Source organism: Balaenoptera musculus, chromosome 5, assembly GCF_009873245.2.
Source record: "Balaenoptera musculus isolate JJ_BM4_2016_0621 chromosome 5, mBalMus1.pri.v3, whole genome shotgun sequence".
NCBI lineage: Eukaryota > Metazoa > Chordata > Mammalia > Artiodactyla > Balaenopteridae > Balaenoptera > Balaenoptera musculus.
This window is the reverse complement of record NC_045789.1, coordinates 89,085,509-89,108,612: the sequence shown is the minus strand read 5'-3', so window position 1 is coordinate 89,108,612 and position 23,104 is coordinate 89,085,509. Positions and strand designations below refer to the sequence as shown.

Here is a 23,104-nt window from a genome sequence, read left to right as displayed (position 1 = left end):
ACCACCAGCTAAGACAGAAACCAGCCAGCAGAAAGGCTCAGCCTTCTGAAAGTGACAATGAAAGAAGTCATTAGGTGCTTTTAGTTTTGAAGGCTGCTTGACTGACCTTGACTGGAGTCCTTCGAGAGCTGTGTTTCACCATTTCCAGGGCCTGTTACCTGGAAGCAGAAATCTTAGGTATCCTAAGACCAGAGTTTATGGGATCCTATTGAAAAAGGATGCTTTGTACATATCAGTGTTAGTCAGTACTAAAAAGTTTGGGAAAATCTGGGAAGGTGAATTGGAAGACTTGATAGAACCTGAATGTTAACCAGAGATATTAGGATAATTTTACTAGGGAAGAAGAATAATTCCACCCTTTATTCTTTTATTCATTTTTTCAGTTGTCAACATTAGGGAGGGAACGGAGTGTATAATTTGTTAAGAAACAGCTGTTGGATGAATTGGGAGATTGGGATTGACATATATACACTATTTATACTATGTATAAGATAGATAACTAATGAGAACCTACTGTACAACACAGGGAACTCTACTCAGTGCTCTGTGGTGACCTAAATGAGAAGGAAATCAAAAAGAGGGGATATATGTGTACATATAACTGATTCACCTTGCTGTACGGTATAAACTAACACAATATTGTAAAACAACTATACTCTAATTAAAAAAACCCCAACAAAACAGCTATTGGAGTCAGGCAGACCTGGGTTTCTACCGGAACCATTCCCTGGGTCTCAATTTTTTCATTTGTAAAATGAAGATAATATACTTACATCATAGGGCATTTCATTCCTTGATTCAACAAACATTTATTGAGCACCTGCTGTGTGCCAGGCACTGTTCTAGAGCTGTGGGTACCATGTGAACAAAGCAAGATCCCTGCTCTCACGGAGCTCTTGGGCAGCCTGTACTTTCGAAGATGGCAATGCCCATATATTCCATCCCATATTCTCTTCTTTTTTTAAAATTTAACTTTATTTGTATTTTATGTCAAACATCCTTGCAAGCAATGAAAACAAACCAAATCATGAATAAATATCTATTTAAAAAATTACTTTATTGAAGTATGATTGACGTAGAAAAAGCTATACACATGTAATGTATACAACTCGATCAGTTTGGGGATAAATATGTACTTGTGAAACCAGCACCACCAGCAGGCCATAGATATATCCATCACTTCCCAAAGTTTCCTCCTGTCCCCTTTATTATTTATCTTTTTATGGTACAAATATGTGACATAAAATCTTAGCAACTTTTAAGTATATAGTACAGTTTTATTAGCTATAGGCATATATATATGCTGTATAGTGGCTATCCAGAACTTATTTCTCTTGCAGAACTGAAACTTTGTACCCTTTGACCATCATCCCATTTCCACTTCCCCTCAGTCCCTGGCAACCACCATTCTGCTCTCTGCTTCTATGAGTTTGACTTTTTTAGATTCCACGTATAAGTGAGACTATGCAATATTTGTCTTTCTCTGTCTGGCTCATTTCACTGAGTATGATGTCCTCCAGGTCCATCCCTGTTGTTGAAAATGGCAGGATTTCTTTCATTTTCTCTTTTAGGGCTGAACAATATTCCATCATATAGATAGATAGATAGAGAGATAGGTATAGATATATATCAATATCACATTCTCTTCTCAAATTATGACACTGCTGTCATTTCTCTGTCTTCTCGAAACAGGACAGGCCTGTGACTGTGGTGGAAGAGGCGCTGTATAACTTTCAAGTCTACGTCATAGATGGTGAGACAGCATTCTCTTGGCCCTCCCTTGGGACATGTGCCTTGGGATCCCTGAGCTGGCATATAGGCAGTCCAGCTACATCACTGCTGCAGTGCTGGAGGGATCATGTGGTGGGATTACATAGAGACAGAAAAAGATGCCCAAAGAGCCCCACTTGTTCCAGTCTCTGGCCTTTGAGTCTTTCGGCTGAGGCCCCGAAAGGTCAGCCATCCCCACTGTGCCTTATCTGACCTCCTTACCTACATAGTCTGTGAGCTTAATAAATGGCTGTTTTGTGCTGATTTGTTATGCTACCCTAGTGACTAGAACAAGCTATATACTAGTTGGGCAGGCAGAAGATAAGCCAGTGAACAAATAAACAAACAAGGTATTGTCAGACATGGGTATAAAGAACTGAAAATAGGATGATGTGACTGGGGAGTGTGGAGGGAGGGGAAACCCCAGACAGGATAAGGAAATCCTGGCAGAAGAGAAAACGTGTGAGCTGTGGAGACCTGCACATACAAGAAGGGGCCAGAATGATTGTTCTGGGGTGGGGGGTGGGCGGACAGAGGTAACAGCAAGTGCAAAGGCCCTGGGGCAGGCTGAAGCTCGACATATTCAAGGAACTAAAAAATGACTGGTGCCTCTGGATTATAATAAGAAGAGGTTAACAGTCCAAGCTGTGGTCAGAGTAGACAGGGTCTCACCTCATATGTGGACTGAGCCAGAGCTAAGGCCAGAGCTAAGGGTTTGGATTTTTATCCAATTATAATGGGAAAACATGGTAAGATTCTTAGTTGTGGAGAGATATGGTTTTTTTACATGGTGACCGTGTCCCTTTGGCTGCTGTGTGGTGACAGAATTGAAGAATTGAAGGAGGGAGGCTAATTAAGAGACTGTAGCTTCCGTTCAAATGACAGCTGATGGCAGCTTGGACGGGCCTGGAATCAGTGGACATAATAATAATAACAACAACAACAGCAGTGGATAATATTGCCTGAGTGGTTTCTATGTTCAGGCATTGTTTCAAGTGCTTTTACGTGGATTATCTGATTTTGTCTTCACAGCAACCCTATGATGTAGGTTCTATTACTATCCCAAATGAGCGTTCAAGTACTTTGCCCATTATCACGTACATAGGAAGTGGTAGAGGAAGGTTCCTAACTCAGGCAGGGCCACCACAGAATGATGCTTCCCCGGATGGAATCCAGTGAGAGGATTCAGGGCATTCTGCAGGTAGAGCCGACAGGACTTGTTAAATGATTTGGGATTTGGGGGAGAAGCAAGAACTCAAGAATGGAGCCTTGTGTTCTGACATGGGCAATGAGGAGGGAGGCGGTGCCATCTATGGAGATGGGAACGTCTGGGGAGAAGTCGGGGTGGGGAGAGGCAAGAGTTCTCTCATTGTAGGAATGAACAATCACAGTGATCAAATGAGCATCATCGAGGTTAATGTTTACGGAGTGACTACCACGTGCAAGCACTCTACCTATACGAACTCATCTGATTCGGCAACAACCTTAAGAAGTAAGGTACCATGATTTCCTTATTTTACTGAGGATGAAACTAAGAAACAGGGAGACTGAGAAATGTGTCAAAGCCAGTAAATTGCAGATTTGGGATTCAGTCTGGTTGGCAGCCTGCTCTAACACACTGCTTGTTATTAAATGAGTAAGTGTTGGCTAAGTACCAAGCACAGTGTCTAGTGCATAGTAAGTGATCAATAAATGGTAGCCATTATTACTGTTGTTATTATTATTATTATTCAAATGCAGTTGACCTTCTCTGATGTATATGACATGGTGTTACTAGGAAGTAGAACCCAATCGGTGCCCTCAGGAAAGGTGCCATGTCTTCGGCAAATCCAGACTCATGGAAGTTTAAATGATTCAAGACAACCACACAACAATACAAAACAGCAATAGACGAGGTGCCTCAAGGCAGCGTGTGATGAAGTGCCAAAGGAATGGCACATATCTAGCTATACGGAGTTTTTCAAATATCTAGAGGAATATTAAAGCCTTGTGCCAGGATTATTAACACATGTGTTCTCAACCGGGATATTCCTTCCCTGTTATTCAGTGTGCCCTGTCAGGACCCAAACCAAATGTCAAAGATTGGACTAGTGACATTTACACTGTTTTAATTACCCAGCAAGATAAGTGTTTGTGGACTTGTTAAGTAGTTCTCAAACAAAGCAATGAAATTTAATGGTTCTGCTGTGCAACAAAATTCACCCCCTTTTCTCTTTTTCTTTCTTTCTCTCCCATCCCCTCCCCTTCTCTCCCCCCAGCTCCCCTCCCCTTCTCTCTCTTTCTTTGGAGAGGCAGTGTGGACAAATTTTTACCAGTATTACCAAGACAAATTCCTTGATGTTTTGATAGAATAAAAATGAAAAACCTGAGCTGCTCCCACATTTCTTGCTTTTTTATAAGACTGTTTTTTCTCTGTGGGTCCCAAAATGCCAGAGATTCAAAGCAATAAGTCAAGCTACGTTTTGGGGAGCCTTTTCACATTTCCTTAAATTTTTTCAAAAAGAAAAAAAAAACCCCAGAAAATTTAGAAATAGAGAACATTAAAAAAAAAACCCTCACATAATCATATCACTTCAATACAATGACTGATCATATCTTGGTGTGTGTCCTTAGAATTTTTAATTTTCCCATGCTTATTCATGGTTGTAATTCTAGTGTACTTACAACGTTGTCTCCTGCTTATGTAAATGTTTATCAGGTATACCTTTCCATGCTATGAAGTAAAATTCAAAATTTTATTGGAATTGTCCATTGAGTGAACCTCCCTTAATTTCTAAACCATGTAACTAAATCACTTTTAGAATAAAGAAATGCATAAATTAAATAAAATACATAAATTAAACAGCATTACTCTTTCCCTTAATGTTGAACTTGGCAAGGCCTCATGTATAAGGGTTGAGAATTCTGGCTCTGAGTTCTGCCACTTGCTAGCTGTGTGACCTTGGACAAGTTACTTAACCTTTCTGGGCTTTAGTTTCTTCACCCATAAAATGTCGATAATGACAGTGCCTACTTCGTACGAATGGAATAATATGCATTGAAATACCTACTTCAGTACCTGTCACATAATGAGTGCTCAATAAATGTCAGCCGTCATTACTATTATCATCATTATTATTTAAACTTTCAAGCATGATTTTGGTAGAATGAGCATCGGATTGGGAATCAGAAAGTTTGTGCTCTAGACATGGGTGAGCCATGCACTTGTTGCTGGTTTCCTTACCTGTAAAACAGAGTATTAAATACCTGTCACACCTCTTTCAAAAAGAAGTTAGAATAAGATACAAAGCTCTATAAATGCACATAAGATCACATGCACTCCTTGTGACACGAGTGGCACAGTCCCATGGCCGTGGCTGGGGAGATCCTGGCACCTCTCTGATGAGCAGACCTCATTCTAGAGCCAGGTTTACTACTCAGAACAATGCCAGGGGCACACAGTGCCATGCAGAGGTCAGCAAAGACTTCCCACCCTGCGCTGTGGTATCTCCTTCCCTCTTATTTATAGAAGGTGCAGAGCCACCCCGTTCTGCTGTGTTAAGGAAACCCATACCTCAGGCTTTTCTCTCTCTTTTTTTCTGTATTCACTTATTTTAGGTATTCTATCAATGCCGTGTGCACAGTTCACGTTAGAAGTTGTCAGCATTTCCCATGTAGGCTGCTATTTCCAGGGGATGGTGATTTGATCGCAACATTTGTTCTGGGCAGCAACAGGCCAGAAAGAGGTCTCGGTGCAAACGCATCTTCCACCCACTTAGAAACAACAGCCACTGCAACACACTCATGTGACCAAGTTAAAATGATGGAGGTCGACAAAAATCACTGATATTTAGAATTCTGGAAGATGGAGGGGGTTGTTTCAACACCAGAATGAAGTTCACAGCTGCAGGTCAGCCAGAGTTCACTCTCAAGCATCCCAGCATGGTCGCAAGAGCTGCCAAATTGTCAGGGTGCAACCCTCTGGCAGGTCCCGCCTCTGCGGAAAATGGGTGTGTAAGTGCCGCCTCCTCACCTGACCTCTGCATTGGAAAATGGACTAAGTAAGGAAGGGAGATCAGGGCCAGTTCCTCCTTTTTTGGGAGTTTGCAGGCTCAGCAGGGAGCAGGGAGGGGGAAGTAGAAGACGCATTACTGTTAAGAGGCTGACTTCCGGCATTTGCATACCGTGCCTGTATCACCTCCCCTGTCATCATGAAAAGCTTGGGAGGTATGTGGAAGAATGACTAAGCTCCTGTTTCAGAGGCTTGTTAATTCAAGTGCTATTTATTGAACACCTACTATGTGTCTTGTGCTTTGTGTCATGCTGGGTGTGTGAAGTTGCACTAACATGCTGCCTCCTCCCAGGGAGCCTTGGCTGGTGTGGAGGACAGTCACAATTACACGCGCGATCACAAAGGGGGAACCAGAGGCTGCTTAGAGAGAGGCATGATTTGGAGCCTTAGGTTGGAGAAGCCCTCTCTAACTTTCTAGGGAAAGTGACATTTCACTGGAGAAAGGAAGGCTGTGTCGGAGGTGTGGGGAGTACTTTAAGAGGCAGGTTCCAGACCAACACCATCTTTTGAACAATTAGTACGTCCACGTACCAGGGGTCCTGTTGAGTTTTCTTTGTCTGAGCCTGAGTATGGTTGATTGTGAGACTTGGATACCTATTCAAACTGCTTAAATTAAAAAGGAGATTTGTTAAAAGGGGGAATTTGGTAGAAACCAAGGGTAGGAAGCATAGCCAGACCTTGCAGGGAATTTCTTCTTCACTCTCTCCCTTACAGGACTACCTGCTGGGGATGAAATCCTGGCTCCCTACTTGGTCTTTTCTGATGTCACCCCAGGAGGGAAGTTGGGGCATCTCACTGCAGCCTGGCAAGAGTGGGCGTCTAGGCTCTGGGCCTTTGCTGGCGGGTGTAGTGGTGGGGCTGCAGTGCTTCCTGTGGTGTTTGGCTGGAGTAGGGTGATTATTGTCTAAAATTTTTCTGTCTTGCTTGGTTTCCCTGTCCTGGTCGTTTTGGCAGAGAGAGCAGGCTTCCAGAGGGACTCTTGGTCTGTATCCATTGGTGCTTCTGGATTTCTAACTTCTTCAGTACCCAATCTAGGATATGCCAGGCAAAAAGAAAACCCAGGGAACTCATCACTATGTCATTCCTGGGATCCCAAGTTCCCTAACCAGTCAGCCTTCTTTCAGAGACTTCTTACATTTGTCCATATAATGTCTAGTGTTTTTAGTTGTACTTGGTGGAAGGAATGGGAGAAAGAATGTCTACTGCATCTTTCTGAAAGCGCAAGTTAGTCAATATCCTTTTTGTGTTTTCTTTTTGATTTTAATTAATTTTTATTGACTGAAACGTTTTTAAATTCTATAGTGCTTTACAATTTTCAAAAGTGTCACACAGATGATTTCATATAATCCCACATTAACCCTTTTTCCCCCTTTACCCCTCTATTGCTCCTCCCCCCAACCCTCTCCCTACTGGTAACCACTAGATTGTTCTCTATATCTGTGAGTCTGCTTCTTTTTTGTTTGTTTGTTTTATTCACTAGCTTGTTGTATTTTTTAGATCCCACATATAATGAACTTCTACTTAGTCAGAGTCAGATTCTATTATTTAAAACTAAGATCTCATCTGACATAGAGTTCTTAATGTAAATATCAGAAAACCACTTGGGCTAGTTTTGACTTAGCTCGAGTGGTTATCAGAGGTTAGGAGGCAGGCCCTAGAATCTCTCGGAGAGCTAGAGAGGAGTTGTGAAACCAGCAACCGCGCCCAAACCACATTTGGGAACAGCTGCAGTGGTGACACCTCTCTGCCACCATCACGGGGCCCAGCCCTGGGCACAGATGCTGAACATAGCTTCCAGGGCCACTGCCTCTGGAAACCAGAAGATTCTGTCATCACCTTTGCCAGGGTGAATTCCATGCGGCACCTGCTTCACTGCGTCACCTCTTCTGAGTCAGTCCATTGTGCGGATGTTTGATTGGAGGCCAAGCTAATGTCTGTGTCCTGACTGCAAGGGATGCTGGGAAAACCAGTTTTTGGCTTCTGTCTTATGAAGGTTAGGACATTTTCCAAATACAGAAAGGGTTCTGGGTGGCCCCAAACATGAAAAATGTCCACTACAGAGTTTACTTTAACAGTGTATGTGAGGGCCCAAACTCAGGAGCGGGGACAGGAGATGAAGAGGAGAAAATATACTTGAAAGATAGTGAGGAGGTGGAATTACTGAAAGCTCATAAGAGATTGGGTGTGAAGCCTGAAGAAGAGGGAAGAATCTAGTTACTAGACAAATATCTATGATTTCAAGCAAAAGACAGCTAGTTATTGAGTCAGTGGCTGATGAAGGATCCAGTTACCAAGTCCTAATACCCTTGTTGGGAGGAACTTTCCTGAAGAAAAGTGCAGAAAACAGAGTTCACCTGTTTTTCAGCATTACCAACCATTGTTATTGGACCTTTCAACAAGCCCAAATACAGTTTCATGGGTGCTGCAAGATAAGACCTTCAGAAATAAGCTAAGCAGATTTCCAAGACAAACAAACATATCTGAAGTGTGTCTTTCCTCACAGTGCCATGATACAAATTTTTTCTTATATTTATCATTCTCATATCCCATCATCTTCCAAAATGTATTTGGAAGATTTGTCATTAAAACATATCTACACACGTGAAGTAAACAAGCAATAATAAAACAAAACCCCATATCATTGTAAGGATGAAAGAACAAGAGCTGAGTAATGAGGGCAAGAGGTCAAAACAAATTATAAATGAAAATCTAGATTAAAGAGGCTAATGGAATTGAGTTCAAAACTTTGCTATGATATTCCTGGCATTAAGGGAGAAAAAAACTTGGATGGGTTGTGTACATGTGTTGCTATGGACCAACTGTGCCACTCCGCCAATATGTTGAAACCTTAACCCCCAACGTGATGTATTTGGAGTGGGACTTTTACAGGAGTAATTAGGGTTAAATGAGGTCATAAGGGTAGGGCCCTGACCTGATAGAATTAGTGTCCTAATAAGAAAAATACCAGAGAGCTCTCTCTCTGCCATGTGAGGACACAGTGAGAAGGTGGCACCCACAAGCCAGGAAGAGAGGTTTCACCAGACCCCAACCACGGCGACACCCTGATCTCAGACTCCCAGCGTCCAGGACTGTGAGAAATAAAATTCTGTTGGTTAAGCCACCCAGCCTGTGGTATTTTGTTATGGCAGCCTGGGCTGACTAAGACATAGGTACTGTACATGTCTGGTTCTCAAGACAGAAAGCGAACTGTTTTCCCAGTTCCGAGCTCTGAGAGTAACCTAGCCTGCAGGTTACTTAGATAAGAGACATCCAACAGCATATTAAAATTTGATAGCGATTTCTCAAAAAGATGACCTTAAAGAGTTCCTGATAAAATAACTAATGCCTGGAAGTTAAATTACAGTTCGTTGAAGAGACTCTGGGGATCAAGTCATATCATACAAGTTTTGAGCTTCCTGGGATTTGGTAAGAGGTTTGTGCAACAATCAGATGACAGCTGGAGTTCCCATCAGCATCCAAGAATTGGCATTATCTCCAGCCCATATTTTCTGTGTGGCAGCCCACAGGTTGGAAAACCCATGAGAGTATGGTGTGTATGTGTGTGAATTTCACATGTGCCAAATGACAGCAAAGCAATGAGCACAGCTTCAGAGAAATGTCTGATCAAGGTCACACACACACAAAAATACCTTCAAGAACCAGACAGGTGGGGCTGTGTGTGGAGTGGGCCCAGCGGGTACACCCTTGGTCAAAAGGAGGCAACTGACTTTTTCGGAAGCCAAGATATGCACTGCAAGACCATTCTGCATGTCCAAACCATCTACGGGCAGTATCCATCCAGAGGACCCCTAGTCCTAAGCCCTTACAAACTACCAGACTGTTACTCTCAGATTTCAATGATCCATCCAAATCATGGCTAATAATTCCAATGAAGATAGTTGGTAACGTCCACAAAGCAATTTTTTAAAACAGTAATGACCATAGCAGGACTTTATCACAAGAGTCTGGAGAATGGATGTCCTCACCACTGCTGGAGAATGCAGTGTTCTTTTTTCTTTTTCATTTGCTTGGGCGCATTTCCAAATCATGTGTCCTTCAGCGGGGTTTCTAAATGGGTTAATGACACCCTCCCTCAAAGTGCTTGGTCAGGATATTTGTCGCTTTCTCGCAGCCATGGAAAATGCACACAGGGATTGAAAGGCCCAGTTCATGCAACATTGCTCAAAGGATTTGAGGATTCCATTACTGCACAAATCCTTTAATTAAAGCCAGTTCCTCCAGGCCCCTGTTGCCCGGGCCCAATCCATAGCGTCCCTGGTGACCTTGGGAGGGTTGATTAATTGACGAGTTGGCAGTGCAACCATTCCTTCAAAGATCCCAAGATATATCTGCTAAAACAAAAGTGCCCCCCGGACACCATATGGGCCTGCGTTTGCAGTGGCTCTTAAAATTTATCTGCAACTTCTCCCCTGTGTGACTAATGCCTCCTGCCTTCTACTCAGTGGCTGTTTCGACCCATCACCCTTCCTCTCTGAGGCAAAGAACTCTTCAGCGAGGAGGTATTTTTGGAAACTCCAGAAGCTGGTTTTGCAATTTGGCAATAAGAAGTAACATTCTCCACTGGGCCCGAGTCACCGTTGATATCAAAGGAGCCAGATTTTTGAAAAATCTCTCCGCCTTGGCTTTTCAGGGATTCAGCAATAAGCAGTTATATCTGGAAACACCAACATCTAGATTCTGCTTATCAGAAGAGTGAATTGAAGGGAAACTGGATTACATAGGAAAGTCAGGCGGGAGCATTTTCGAAGGCAACTCTTAAGGGTGACTCTAAATGTTTCTTCTTTATAATTCTGGGTATTCTCCCTTTGTCTTTGTCAGCACACTATGGATAAGGCTCTAGGAAAACTGAGTTCTGGTTCATCTTTTCAGAACCCAAGAAACAAGAGAATTGAACCAAGGGCAAACTTTTAGAATTGTCTAAAGGAGAGTGACTTCTGTAAAATTTGTCCATCTGAGCATAATGATGGATTTGGACATGTGTATTTGAGAGAAGACCCTAGAAAAAAGCTGTATAATAGAAGGAGAAGAATTTGGAGTTCCCAAGGCAAGCCTGAAGCAAAGAGGTAAGAAGGCGAGAGAGAGAAGGAAGAAGGAGGAGGCGGCTGGCAGGAGGCAGAAGGATGCCCAGGCGTGTTAGGACTCCTCTCTGTGAACCACACCCCTCCATCTTCAGAAGATCCCACCAATCAGATGCTCTTTTGTTTTTTTCTTTTTTTCAGAACAAGCAACTTTTTATTGGAGTATAGTTGATTTACAATGTTGTAGTAGCTTCAGGTGTATGGCAACGTGATTCAGATATATCAATATGTATTTTATATATATATATATTTTTTTTTTCAGGTTCTTTTCCATTATATTATAGATTATTACAAGATATTGACTATAGTCCCCTGCACCATACAGTAGGTCCTTGTTGTTTATCTATTTTATACATAGTAGTGTGTATCTGTTAATCCCAAACTTCTAATTTATCCCTCCCCCCAACCCCAAGTGCTCCTTTTTTTTTTTTTTTTAAGGAACCATTTTGAGATATGTCAGAGCACACGGTTCTTTTATTTTATTATTATTATTATTATTTTTAATTTTATTTATTTATAAATAAATATGTTGGGTCTTCGTTTCTGTGCGAGGGCTTTCTCTAGTTGTGGCAAGCGGGGGCCACTCTTCATCGCGGTGCGCAAGCCTCTCACTATCGCGGCCTCTCTTGTTGGGGAGCACAGGCTCCAGACGCGCAGGCTCAGTAATTGTGGCTCACAGGCCCGGTTGCTCCGTGGCATGTGGGATCTTCCCAGACCAGGGCTCGAACCCGTGTCGCCTGTATTGGAAGGCAGATTCTCAACCACTGCGCCACCAGGGAAGCCCCCAGGTGCTCCTTTAAAAGCCGAATACATTCCAGGGCCCCACGTGGCCCAGTCTCAAGCTGATGTCACGGACAAAATAATGCAATCTGCTATCCCAAACGAATAGCTAGTTCCAAGCTTTACTTGAATGCCTGTAATCTCGTACAAGGAAAGGTAGTTAGTAAACCACACGAGAAGGACTACGGAGCAGGGCTGAGAGCATGGACTCTGGGCCAGTCAGCCTCAGTTTGAATTTTGGTTCTGCCACTTACAAGCTGTGAGATCTTTAGCGAATCACTTAATCTCTCTGTGCTCTAGTTTCCTCATCTGTAAAATAAGGATGATTATAGTACCTACCTATTAGGATGGTGATGAGAATGAAATGAGTTAATATTTGTCAAGCCCTCAAAACAGTACCTGACACGCAGGAATAGTTACATCAACGTTTGTTAAATAAATAACTGCATCTTAGGATCCACTTTCTCTGACACTCGACCCAAAAAGGTGTTTCTAGTTTTCCTCATCACTTTTCTATTCTTTTACTCCCTCTCTTTGAGAAAAAGCTCTGCATTTTCTGGTGCAATCCCCACCTTTGATGCTTTATCTCTCCCCCACCCAAAGAGTACCCAGATCTGTCTGCAAGGGGCCAAGAAGGGCAGTGGAGAGGATAAGACAGAAAAATGCAGAGTAAATTATGTCAGAGTTTGCCCTGTTAACTGAGGATGAGGGGGTGGGAGAAGTGTCATAAATTTGCATTTTCAGATAATATTTTTCTCTTTTTTTTTAATAAATTTATTTATTATTTTATATTTATTTTTGGCTGCGTTGGGTCTTCGTTGCTGCGCATGGGCTTTCTCTAGTTGTGGCGAGCGGGGGCAACTCTTCCTTGCGGTGCGCAGACTTCTCATTTCAGTGGCTTCTCTTGTTGTGGAGCACGGACTCTAGGCACACGGGCTTCAGTAGTTGTGGCTCGCGGACCCTAGAGCGCAGGCTCAGTAGTTGTGGCGCACGGGCTTAGTTGCTCCATGGCATGTGGGATCTTCCCGGACCAGGACTCGAACTTGTGTCTCCTGCATTGGCAGGCAGATTCTTAACCACTGCGCCACCAGGGAAGTCCCTTCTCTTATGTTTGATGTGAGTGACCACAGAGAGGGAATCGAGAAGGGTGCTGAGTTTCATTTCACACCAGGGAGCAGATCGGAGGCAGCATGAGAAGATATGGAATCTGAAGGTGACCTCAAGAACCTAAGGTCACCTAGGAATTCACAGAATCCTTGGCAACTTTTGACTTGTACAGGCTCTGGCAATGCAGGAAGTGTGATCCAATTTCTTTAACATCTTGAGAGGTAGGAAACATGAAGTACTATCAGTGTATGGAAAAATGCAGAAATGGGTTTCTTTTAAAGGGAGATAAACATTTATCAGAAGTCTTATCACAAGAGGGAGATAGATGGCTGGTGTTCAAGACCTTAATCTATTATACAGGGGGAAGGACATTTATTGGGTTAAATAATAAGTATACAAAACCTATAGATAAGACGGTTCACCTACAAATATTCATTTTTACCCATAAAGAACCATATGCTTGTGTATGTGGAAATGAGTATATTCACTAAGTGGAATATGGAAGAATATGTTTGATTAGGAAGACATATGAGCAATATGGTGAAAATATATAAGACCACAATCTGGCAACAACAAGAGGAAGTGAGTTTGGGACACAGCTGGAGACTGATCATGTGGGTTAGTGGTCTCAGCTAAGAATGGATGGTACCAGCTTCTTTCCTGGCCACCCTGGTAATCGTGCTCCTCTGCTCGTCCTAGTGACATTATAATGAGCCAAACCACATGCAGCTAAAGTAAGTGGAAAGGGTGGGAGAAGACGAGAGGCTGAGTGACTTGCCCAAGACATGGAGCTGTGAGCTTGGACTTTCACATGGCTATTGGTTCTCCCTCTGGCCTAAACTAAGATAAAGAAACCTAGTGTTGGTGCTTTCCACATTGTCTTGCCCATCCCATTTGTTGCCACAGCTAAGTTGAAGCATCTAGAGACCAAAGGGTGACAGAACATTTTCTCCTGGTGGGTTTGACGGGCTGATTTGAGTTGCCTACAAATTTGAGTCTTGACTGCTCTCCCTGCACTGCTGCCTCTAATGAGGGATAAAATACCCAGAGTGGCGGGGGCACTCAGCTTACATCTCACATGCATTTCTATAGGAAACAGATAACTGTGAACAAGTCTAGGGGATAGAATCATATACCAGCTTTGTCATTCTCCCACCTTCCCGTTAAATATGCTCCCTGGGTAAGAGGAGGGTCCTTCCCCTGCCTGTGGGTGGAAACTCACCAGTCACTCTTAGATAATAAGATATTCTTTGGTCACTTTTAGTCATAAACACAATACCAACTTTAGTCATTTTTAACTGCTCAATCCCCCTGAGGGTAATGATGACTTTCATTTTTTCAGATAAGGAAATTGAAGTTTGGAGAGAATAGTTGATTGAATAAAGTTTGCAGAAGTAGAAAGCAGGGAAGTTGGGATTCAAACCCATGACCCCCATGTGCATCACTGCAGACTATACTTTCCCCTCTCCACTGGGTGCATCCAAAGAGACTCTCACTCTCTCTCCTTTCTCTCAAACCTGATTTATCTACCCCTTGAGCAAGCGATGAGTGAAGGGTTGAAAACCAGTTGAAAACCAGTTCTTAGAACTCTGAGAGTAGCACTTACCATTCTGTCCCACTAGGAAAAGAAGGGAGTTGTTCACAAGCAGATTTCCTGACCTGTGGTCCATGAGTGATCTCCTGGTGGGAAGATAAGTCTTTTCTTTTAGATTTTCTTTGGTGTCACTTTGTAGATTATCTTTGTGAGAATAACATATTCATTTTAAATGTAAAAATATTTTTGATGTGTGGTTTCGCTACAAACAAATGTAGCATGGGAAGGATGTTACTTGGTAATAGACACACTAGAGATTACCCTGAATTCCTGTTGACGAGAGGAGTGTCCCACTGATAGGAATGGACCACAATATCCCCCATCATTGTGAGTCTGCACTCCTGCCTTTCTTAAGTTGGGTCCAGCTTAAGTTGGAAAATATCAAGGAAAAGAAATGATGTCCACATTTACATATATCCTTTGTTCAGATTTTTATCAGTGAACATGATAAGGATTCCCACCACCCACTGCCCCCCAAAAGCTGCAGTGCATGGTGTGGCAAAATTATGTCTGTCCACCCTGAAAATACATTGGACAATGCAGACATTTTTCATGAGAAGGCTTGATTTTAAAAGGCTCGAACTGTGTGGAAACTTGTGCTGTCTCAGCACAAAATTCTTTTGTTGAAATACCTTACACAATTGCTTATTCACCTTTCAAGTGAAAGAAGCCATATATAGTTAGAGAGATTTGAGGAAGTCCTTGCTCTGTGGATGTGACCTAGTTTATTTGGGACTTGGAGCAGATAAAGAAAATTGAAGTGATACCTCTGTCAAATAAAAACATCCCTCTGGAATTGTTTACATTTCTTTTATTACAATGTCCTATGAAGATGTGCTGTTTGGAGCTGCTGCAGCCATTTTGTGACCACGATGGGGAGGCCAAGAGAATTGTAGAGAAGTTGACCCAAAATTCTGACATTGTTGAGCTACTAAACTAACACTGGAACTCCTTCTCTTCAGATTACCTGGTTAAAAAAATACATTCTTAGGATCTAAACCATTTTACCTAGATATTTTGTTACTTGCCCTCCAAAATTAGGATCTGTGATCCAAACCTTGCCTTGGAGAATGCTGTTTTTCCTTGGCACAAGTCTTCCCTCAATTGGCAAAAAGTTTTAGGGGCGCTGATTCTTCTGTGAGTTAGCATTTAATATTTTCCAAAGGAAAAATCAAACTGACTGGATATCAAAGATGACATGCAAAGGCCATTTCAAACTGTATATTACAGTTTCAACTTCTATTTCAAGGTAAACATCAAGTTTCTAAAATTGAAATTTACTTTTGAGAAGATTTAAGGTTGACTTTTGTTTTATTGCACTTATTTTTCTTCCTGGAATGAATCATTAATTTTTGAATAATCAAATAAAAGTGAGAGAAATTTTTTTTTTAAAGATTGAACATAGATGGAGTAAATAGATTTCTAATGTAATAAATTCATTGCATGTAATTTTTTCCCACTATGTTTCATGAACATTTTTCCCTGGGGAGGGATCCTATACCATTCATCAGATCCTCACATGAGTCTGGAACAGAAAAAAAAGTTCTCTCGAGTTAGTGTAATAGGATGGACCATATTCAAAGCCTCAGCTTTTGCCAGATTTCCACCTACTTTTTATTGCAGATGGGCATTGGCTTGGTCCAAGTTCCTATACGATGGTCCATTCTTAGACCGTCAGTCCATGCCATGGCAGCATGACATATCCCTACCCTGTTGATCTCAACTGTGGCTACATGATTTGCTTTAGTTAATGAGATGTGAGTGGAATTAATGTGTATAACTTCCAGGCAGAAACTTTAAGAGCCAGCAAATGATTCATCATATTCTCTTTTTACCCCTCTGTGTTCTTAGAGTCATGTAACAAAATGGCACATCTTTCAAGTTCTGTCGGGTTATGAGTGGCCCTGGTGAGTAGAGCTCCCTTGTCAACCCATGATGGACGTGGGGCGTGAGTGAGAAATTTGAACTCAATGGTTTTCAGCTGCTGAGGTCTTCAGGTTGTTATTGTAGCACAACCTAGCCTATCCTGATGGATCCAGTGTCTCTTTCAATCCTTCCTGCTTTATCCATTCATACCTCTGACTTCAGACACAGGCAACGTGAAACCAGGGAAAGGAAGGAATTTCATTTACAGAGTGCTTTCCAAGTGCCCAGGGTAATTCAGGGTGTTATTCCCAAAGCCACTTTATTTCAACTGCACAAACATCCCAATGTTTGTAATGGCAGGGGGGTCCCAGCTTCAGCATAGGGTCAAGAGACTAGGGCTTAGAGAAGGTTAAACACCCAGTGCTGGGACCCTCAGTTTCCACTCCAAAGCTCTCACTCTTTCCACTGCAGCAACCATCTCTCACTGAAAGGCTGGCTAAGGTCATTCTGGGAGAGATGTTTTTGGGTCTTAAAAAAAAATAATAACCTTTACTAATGACCTGGTAATTGTTTTTATAGCTTCCCAATGAAGTGTGAAGTGTTCTAAGAGACAACACAGGACAATTTCCTTTGATGGTGAAGTTTTCCAGAGAATGATTGCCTCAGTCATCTGGGCTCCTGGTGCCCTGACTTCTGAGTGATATTGAACGGAAGCTGAGCTGCAGGCCTGGAAAAGACACCGAGGTTGGGAGGAAAGTTGGCTCCGACTTGTCTATATTTTGTCTATATTTTAAAGCAGTAATCCTGTCCTTCTTTTTCAGAAACGGTCACATAGTAAGATATGAACAAAAAATAAATAACTGGCATTTGTCAAGCACTTACGCTGTGCCACGGCTGGGCTCAGCACTTAAAGTCCCCACCCTCTCCAACCGAAGCCAGCATGGTGCCCGGCGCACGGTGAGGGCTCCGTAAGACCTGTTGCTTCGAGCCCTGCTCAAATGCAATGAAATACTCGCTGCTCAAATGCTTGAGCTCTGCTCAGATGCAATGAAAAGTTATGGAGGCGGGGGAAAGTTAGTGTTCAGACAACTCGGTTGCTGAATTCACTCCCAAAAAGCCATTTGAAATCCCAAGACAGTGAGAAGATTAATTTTAATTGAAAACATTAATGATGATATCAGCTAATATTATGAGCTAGTAGAGTTGCCTTTTATTTGCTTTGGTACAGATAACTGGACTCCATATGTCCAGAGCATTACATCCTTGTAGGATAATACATTACTTGTATTAGGGCTCTTGATGGTTTACTTACAAAGCCCCGCCCACCAGTTGCCTCATTTTACTCTCACAATTGCCCGGTGCAGTAGGCAGGGCAGATGTGTTTATTATGAGTTGCAGCTGAGGAAGTTCAGAGACATTCAGTGAACTGCCTGAAAGCCACACGCTCACCCGGGGCAGAGGGGGCTAGAACTGGCGACGCCGGCTCTGAGCGAGGCCAACTGTGAGCACGGAGTGCTTTACATCACACTGGGGCGGCTTCCTCTTTCCTGACTTCTGATAGGTTCTGGGAGGCAGGGCCTAAGCAGGTGATGGGTTGCTGTACCTTTTGTGTTGTTGTTGTGCCTTGATAAATGGTGTGTTCATCTAAGCTTTATTCCATGCTCGCTGCTTGGTTAGGTATGATGTTCCCTGAAGTAAGAGATAACATACCTGTGATGGTTAATTTGACGTGTCAACTTGGCTAAGCTATGGTACCCAGGGGTTTAGTCGAACACCCGTCTACATGTTGCTGTAAAAAAAATTGCTTAAAGATGTGATTAACATTTAAATCAGTAAGGGTCTGAGTAAAGCAGATTATCCTTCCTAATGTGAATGGACCTCAGCCAATCAGTTAAAGCCCTTAAGAGAAAAAGGCTGAGGTCCCCGAAGATGAAGAAATTCTGCCTCCCGACTATCTTTGGACTCAAGACTGTAACATAACTCCTGCAGGAATTTCCAGCCTGACAGCCAGCCCTGCAAATTTTGGACTTGCCAGCCCTCACAATTGCCTGAGCCAATTCCTTAAAATTCACCCTCTTCTCTCTTTCTTTATATATATATGAATCTATATATATACATATTTACATCCTATTGTTTCTGTTTCTCTGGAGAACCCTGACTAATACAATATCTTATGCCTTTCTGGCAGATGCTGACAATGAGGATAGCTCCCACTCCTGAGCGCCTACTATCTGCCTTTCTTGAGCCATCTCACGTAACCTTCATGACAACACTGTGTGGTCAACATTATTCCCCCATGATACCACTGAAGAATCAAAGTGAGATGACATAACTCACCCAAGGTCAGAAATCTAGAAAGTGACAGAGAATGAAGCCGGTTTCCAGTCCCAAGCACTCAAACAAATATCTCTGGATTCATCTGGCAATCCATCTTCTAAGGCAGTTGAAGAATACATCATGGCAAAAATTAGACACCTGGCTATATTTTTCAGATGTGATATTTTATTTGTTGGGAAATAGGCCATTTGTCAAACAGTGTTTGAGTAGACATAGTATAATACCTTGAACTAAAAGAAGAGGAAACCTTTCTGACCATATACTGTGTTTCCAAATTCATTACAAAGAGGATGCCAAAATCTGTCACCTGGCAACCCCCAAAACCAAGTTGCATTCGTGTGACAGAAGACAAAAACCTATGCCTTTCAGTTTGGTTCTGGGTTTGGAGATGTTTGGGACTTGAGGTGGTGCAGGAGGGGAGATCAATGGTAAATGATTCTGAAGTCTGTGTTTCCTCTGCACATGACACGACCCCCAGGAGCATAAGTTAATGTTCCAGAGAGATAAAAAAAAGAGTTTGAGACGGCTACCACCTGTCCCTGTATAGTATGCGCACCCTCAGTGAAATTTATTTTGCCTGTTACACGTACACAAATATGTAAAACCTCGGGAAAATCAGCTCTCCATCTTTCTCTGGGAAACATGATGTGAGCTTTGGAAGTTAAAAAAAAAAAAAAAAAAAAAGACGGGGAGGAATCCTCCTTCTCATGAGCTTATTTTTAGCTCCAATCTCTTTTGCAGAATGGCTAACGCCAACTCAAACTATTTCTGAAAAGAGTTGCTGGGGACAAAGTGGAGATGTGGGTAGGCCTCCTCAAGCCGGGCTCTCAGAAGCAGGTGAGATGCAAGATAAAGCAATCGCTTCGCAGCCACCTTTGACGTAAGTGCTGGAGATGTCTTCAGGTAGCTTAATCCTTTCCTCCTGACACGCACTTTATAGGAAAGCAAAAGCCACCGTCATCCTCCCCCGGCCCCTCTCATCCCTGTCTGCACGGCATGCCGACAGATGCTTTTCTGTCTGCCCGCGCCGCCTGCCTCTCTGAGACCGGTGTCACGATGAGGCGGGCTGTGTGTGACAGATTGCGAAATCTAGCCTCCTCCAGGCAGGGGACTCGGCGTTCAAGTGGTACCCGCTGCTCCAGCCTCCCCTCGGGGCTGAGGCAGGCCCAGAAATTTCTGGAGGGCTGCCTTGTGACTCAGGAAACCCCCTGTAGGGAAGGCTAGCCCTCCACTGCCGGCAGAGCCCACCACAGGTAGCTTGCTTTGTTCCGGATTTAAATCTGGGACCCTGCCCAGAAAAAGCCTCTCTCCTCCAGGGAAGTGCACCCAGCCCCAGATGCCATGGCAAGTGCTGGCCATCATTCGATAGCCAGGGCGTATTACCTGGTCCTGCCTTCCTGTCTAAACACAACCGGGGCCCATCTATTTGAGCCCATTTATTCATCTATTATTTTAACCCCTCACACGTTTCCATTTCTTTTTTTGAGGCCACTGTTTTGGATGTGGAAACTGCTCTTAGTCAGAAGTCAGCCCTGCCGCCAGCCACCTGTGTAACTTTCGAGCCAGTTTCTGAGTCTCGGTTTCCTCATCAGTCAGTTGGAGAGTAACGCTTTCTTTTTTTGCGAGATCTTTGGTGAGGATGGAGGAAAATAATGAAAGCACTGCACCTCGCTTACAGTGGGTACTTAATCCATGTGATTTATTAATAGGACTAACTATAACATATTTACATTACTGTTACTACTACTGGTGTACATTTCTCTAGTGGTTTAGTTCATTAAAAATGTCAAGGTAATTTCGTATAATATTGCTCCAACTGCTATACAGTAGGTGTTATATCTCCCAATTGTTTTTCAGATAAGGTTTGATATACTCGAGATCACTGAGAACAGGAGTTGGCAAACTATGGCTAGTGGACCAAATCAGCTTATTGTCTGCTTTTGTAAATAAAGTTTTATTGGGACACGACCATGTCCATTCAGTTATGCATGGTCTGTGGCTGTTTTTGCTGCACAAAGGTAGAGTTGAGAAGTTCAGGCTTACAAAGCCTAAAATATTTCCTATCTGTCCCTTTACAGGAAAAGTTCGCTGACCTCTGACACAGACTGTAAGTGGTGGAACCAGGATTAAAATAATGTACCAGTCTGCCAAAGCCTAAATGCCGGGCTATGCTGGGAACATGCCTTCTCAAAATGGAAAAAAAAAAAAAAAAAAAAAAAAGGTGCCAGCAAACGGAAAAATAACTGAAAATGTGTTTTGTTTGTGTTTTTAATTAACCTAAACCATTTCTTTGTATTCCTTATGCAGGACTCACTGTGTACACACCAGTGTCCTAGACCTAGAGCTTAAGGAGTTTCAGAATTTAGACCCAGGGCAACCCCTGAATTCCAGTCCACCCAGCAAGCTCACGGTGGAGCCAGCATGGGGTCTGGAGCTTCCAAATCTGGAGGAACGTCTAACAAGGACTTGTTCTCACTGTTATCTCCATGTAAACATTTCTTGTTAATGTGCTGTTATGTGCTCTTTACCCCCGTCATTTCTCTTTCCCATTCCCAGCCCAAACCTATACCACGTAGCGCTCTCAGAAGCTTGCAGCACGGATGGGGCTGCTTAGAGGTTCCGTGCTATGTTCCCACGGGCAGAAAACCCAGCTCCCGTGGCCCCGCCCTGCCTCCTTCCCTCCCCGCCCCCCTATATTTCCCAAGAGCCTGCCCTATGCCGAGCCCAGTCCTGGGTGCTGGGGAGACGCTAGTGATGACGGATCCTGGTGCTTGCCCTGAAGGAGCAGAGGGGAGGAAGGGGATCAGAAAGTAAAGAAATAATGCTAGAATAGGGTAAATTATCTGCGAAGGGTATGCAAATCATTTAGTAATTCTGGATTCCCAGTTTGAGAGGGAAGCCTGGAGACGTGGCAGAAGCTGGAGAAGTATGGAAAGGAGAGACAATTCTGGGCCTTAACGTCACATGCTGAGGAGTTTGGATGGCTTCCTGAGGGCAGCAAGTAGTCCTGGAGGGTTCAAAGCAGGGGAGTGCCCTCAGGCCTGCCCTTCCCACCAGCGGGGCCCTCTGTCTGCTGCCTGTTCCTCATGTCTTCTCACCCCAGTCTCTGCCCCACTTGGCTCTGTCCACAGCTCACTCCCAGGCAGACCCCCTCAGGCCTGGTGGTGTGTACACTGGTCACAGCTCTGCCTCCAGGAGAATGGACCCAGAGGGGGGTCCTCTGCAGGACCAGAAGGGGCTCAGGGCTGGAGTGTCAGGAAAGCAGGGTCCTGGGTGTCTGGACTACAGTCTAGAATTATTTGTGTATTTGGGGTTGGGGTAGGGGTCCACAGGCTTTGGTGAGAACATCCCCTTGGCAGGTAGACCCTTTGTTTGTGGGGAGGGGCACAGCTGAGGAGAGCCAGCGCTGGACCCTATGCAGTGCACAGCCCAGGAAAGAAGCCCGAGGGTAAGGATGGTGCCGTGTCACCTGACCAGGTTGGGCAGGGGTGAGATGTAAGGCAGGCCAGTAAAAAGGCTGCTGTTGTAGTTCATGGGATATTAATGGTGATCTGAACCAAGATGGAGGAAACAGGGCTGAAGTGAGAGAACAATTCAGGAAGAGAACTCAACAGATGCAACCCCTTTGCTGGTGCTGCAGTCTCACCCCTGCCCAGGCTGACCGGGTCCCACACTGTGGCTGAAGAGGCTGCATCCCCAGGGCCCCTCTGAACACGGAGGATGACAGGACAAAAAATGCAGCATTCTAACTAAAGTAGGTGCCTCTCTGAGAAAATGAGATCCGAAGGGTGGCTATGGGTCAGCCAGTGAAAGAGGGTGAGTGGGGAGGTGAAGGAGAGAGGAGAGGGGCAGGGGAACAGTATTCCAAACAGAAGGGCTGCCGAGAGGAAAACACGGTGATGTCTGTCCATGTTCTCCCTGGCAGGAGTGACAGAGGAGGGTGGCAAGTGGCAAAAGGTAGGCTGGGCCCAGGCAGTCTGGGGCATTAGTATACAACTCTGTGTGTATGTGTATGTGTGTGTACGCGTGTTATGTGTGTGCACACATACATTAGGTAGAGGGGAAGGGCATGTAGGAGATAACCTCTCCAAGTGCTACATATAAGTTTGCACATCTCCCCAGCAAGTGAGGGGACTGTCAACATCAATACTCACCCCCTCTTTCCTGTGTAGGGATGTAAAAGTACAGAAAAGAATTCAAGCTCGATGAACTGAAGATAAAAAATAACAAACAGACAACAAAACACACACACATGCACAAAGCAAATTGAAAAAGAACTGCAAACATCTTTTCATCCCACGTAGTGAAAATACTTTGGTCTCTGACCCAGTGGAGCATCTGAAATGCAGGCATAAGCGACATAACTTAGATGTCAGTCATGCTATTTTTAATGAGTTCTTCAGACGTTTATGTTCAAAACTGAGATAGCCCCAGAGGACTCCTGGGTCAGTTATCTATAGTTGGAACATTGTGTATACTCTCTTTGCACAAAACAGGGCC

The 23,104-nt window shown here is 43.6% G+C and overlaps 1 long non-coding RNA gene across 1 annotated transcript; it reads left to right on the top strand.

The window, feature by feature from the left end:
* The first annotated feature begins 16,937 nt into the window (after nt 1-16,937).
* Nucleotides 16,938-19,414, top strand: LOC118895415. Its single transcript, XR_005019942.1, has 3 exons — nt 16,938-17,011; nt 18,456-18,585; nt 19,346-19,414. It is a non-coding gene; the product is annotated as an uncharacterized LOC118895415 (long non-coding RNA).
* The last annotated feature ends 3,690 nt before the right edge of the window (nt 19,415-23,104 follow it).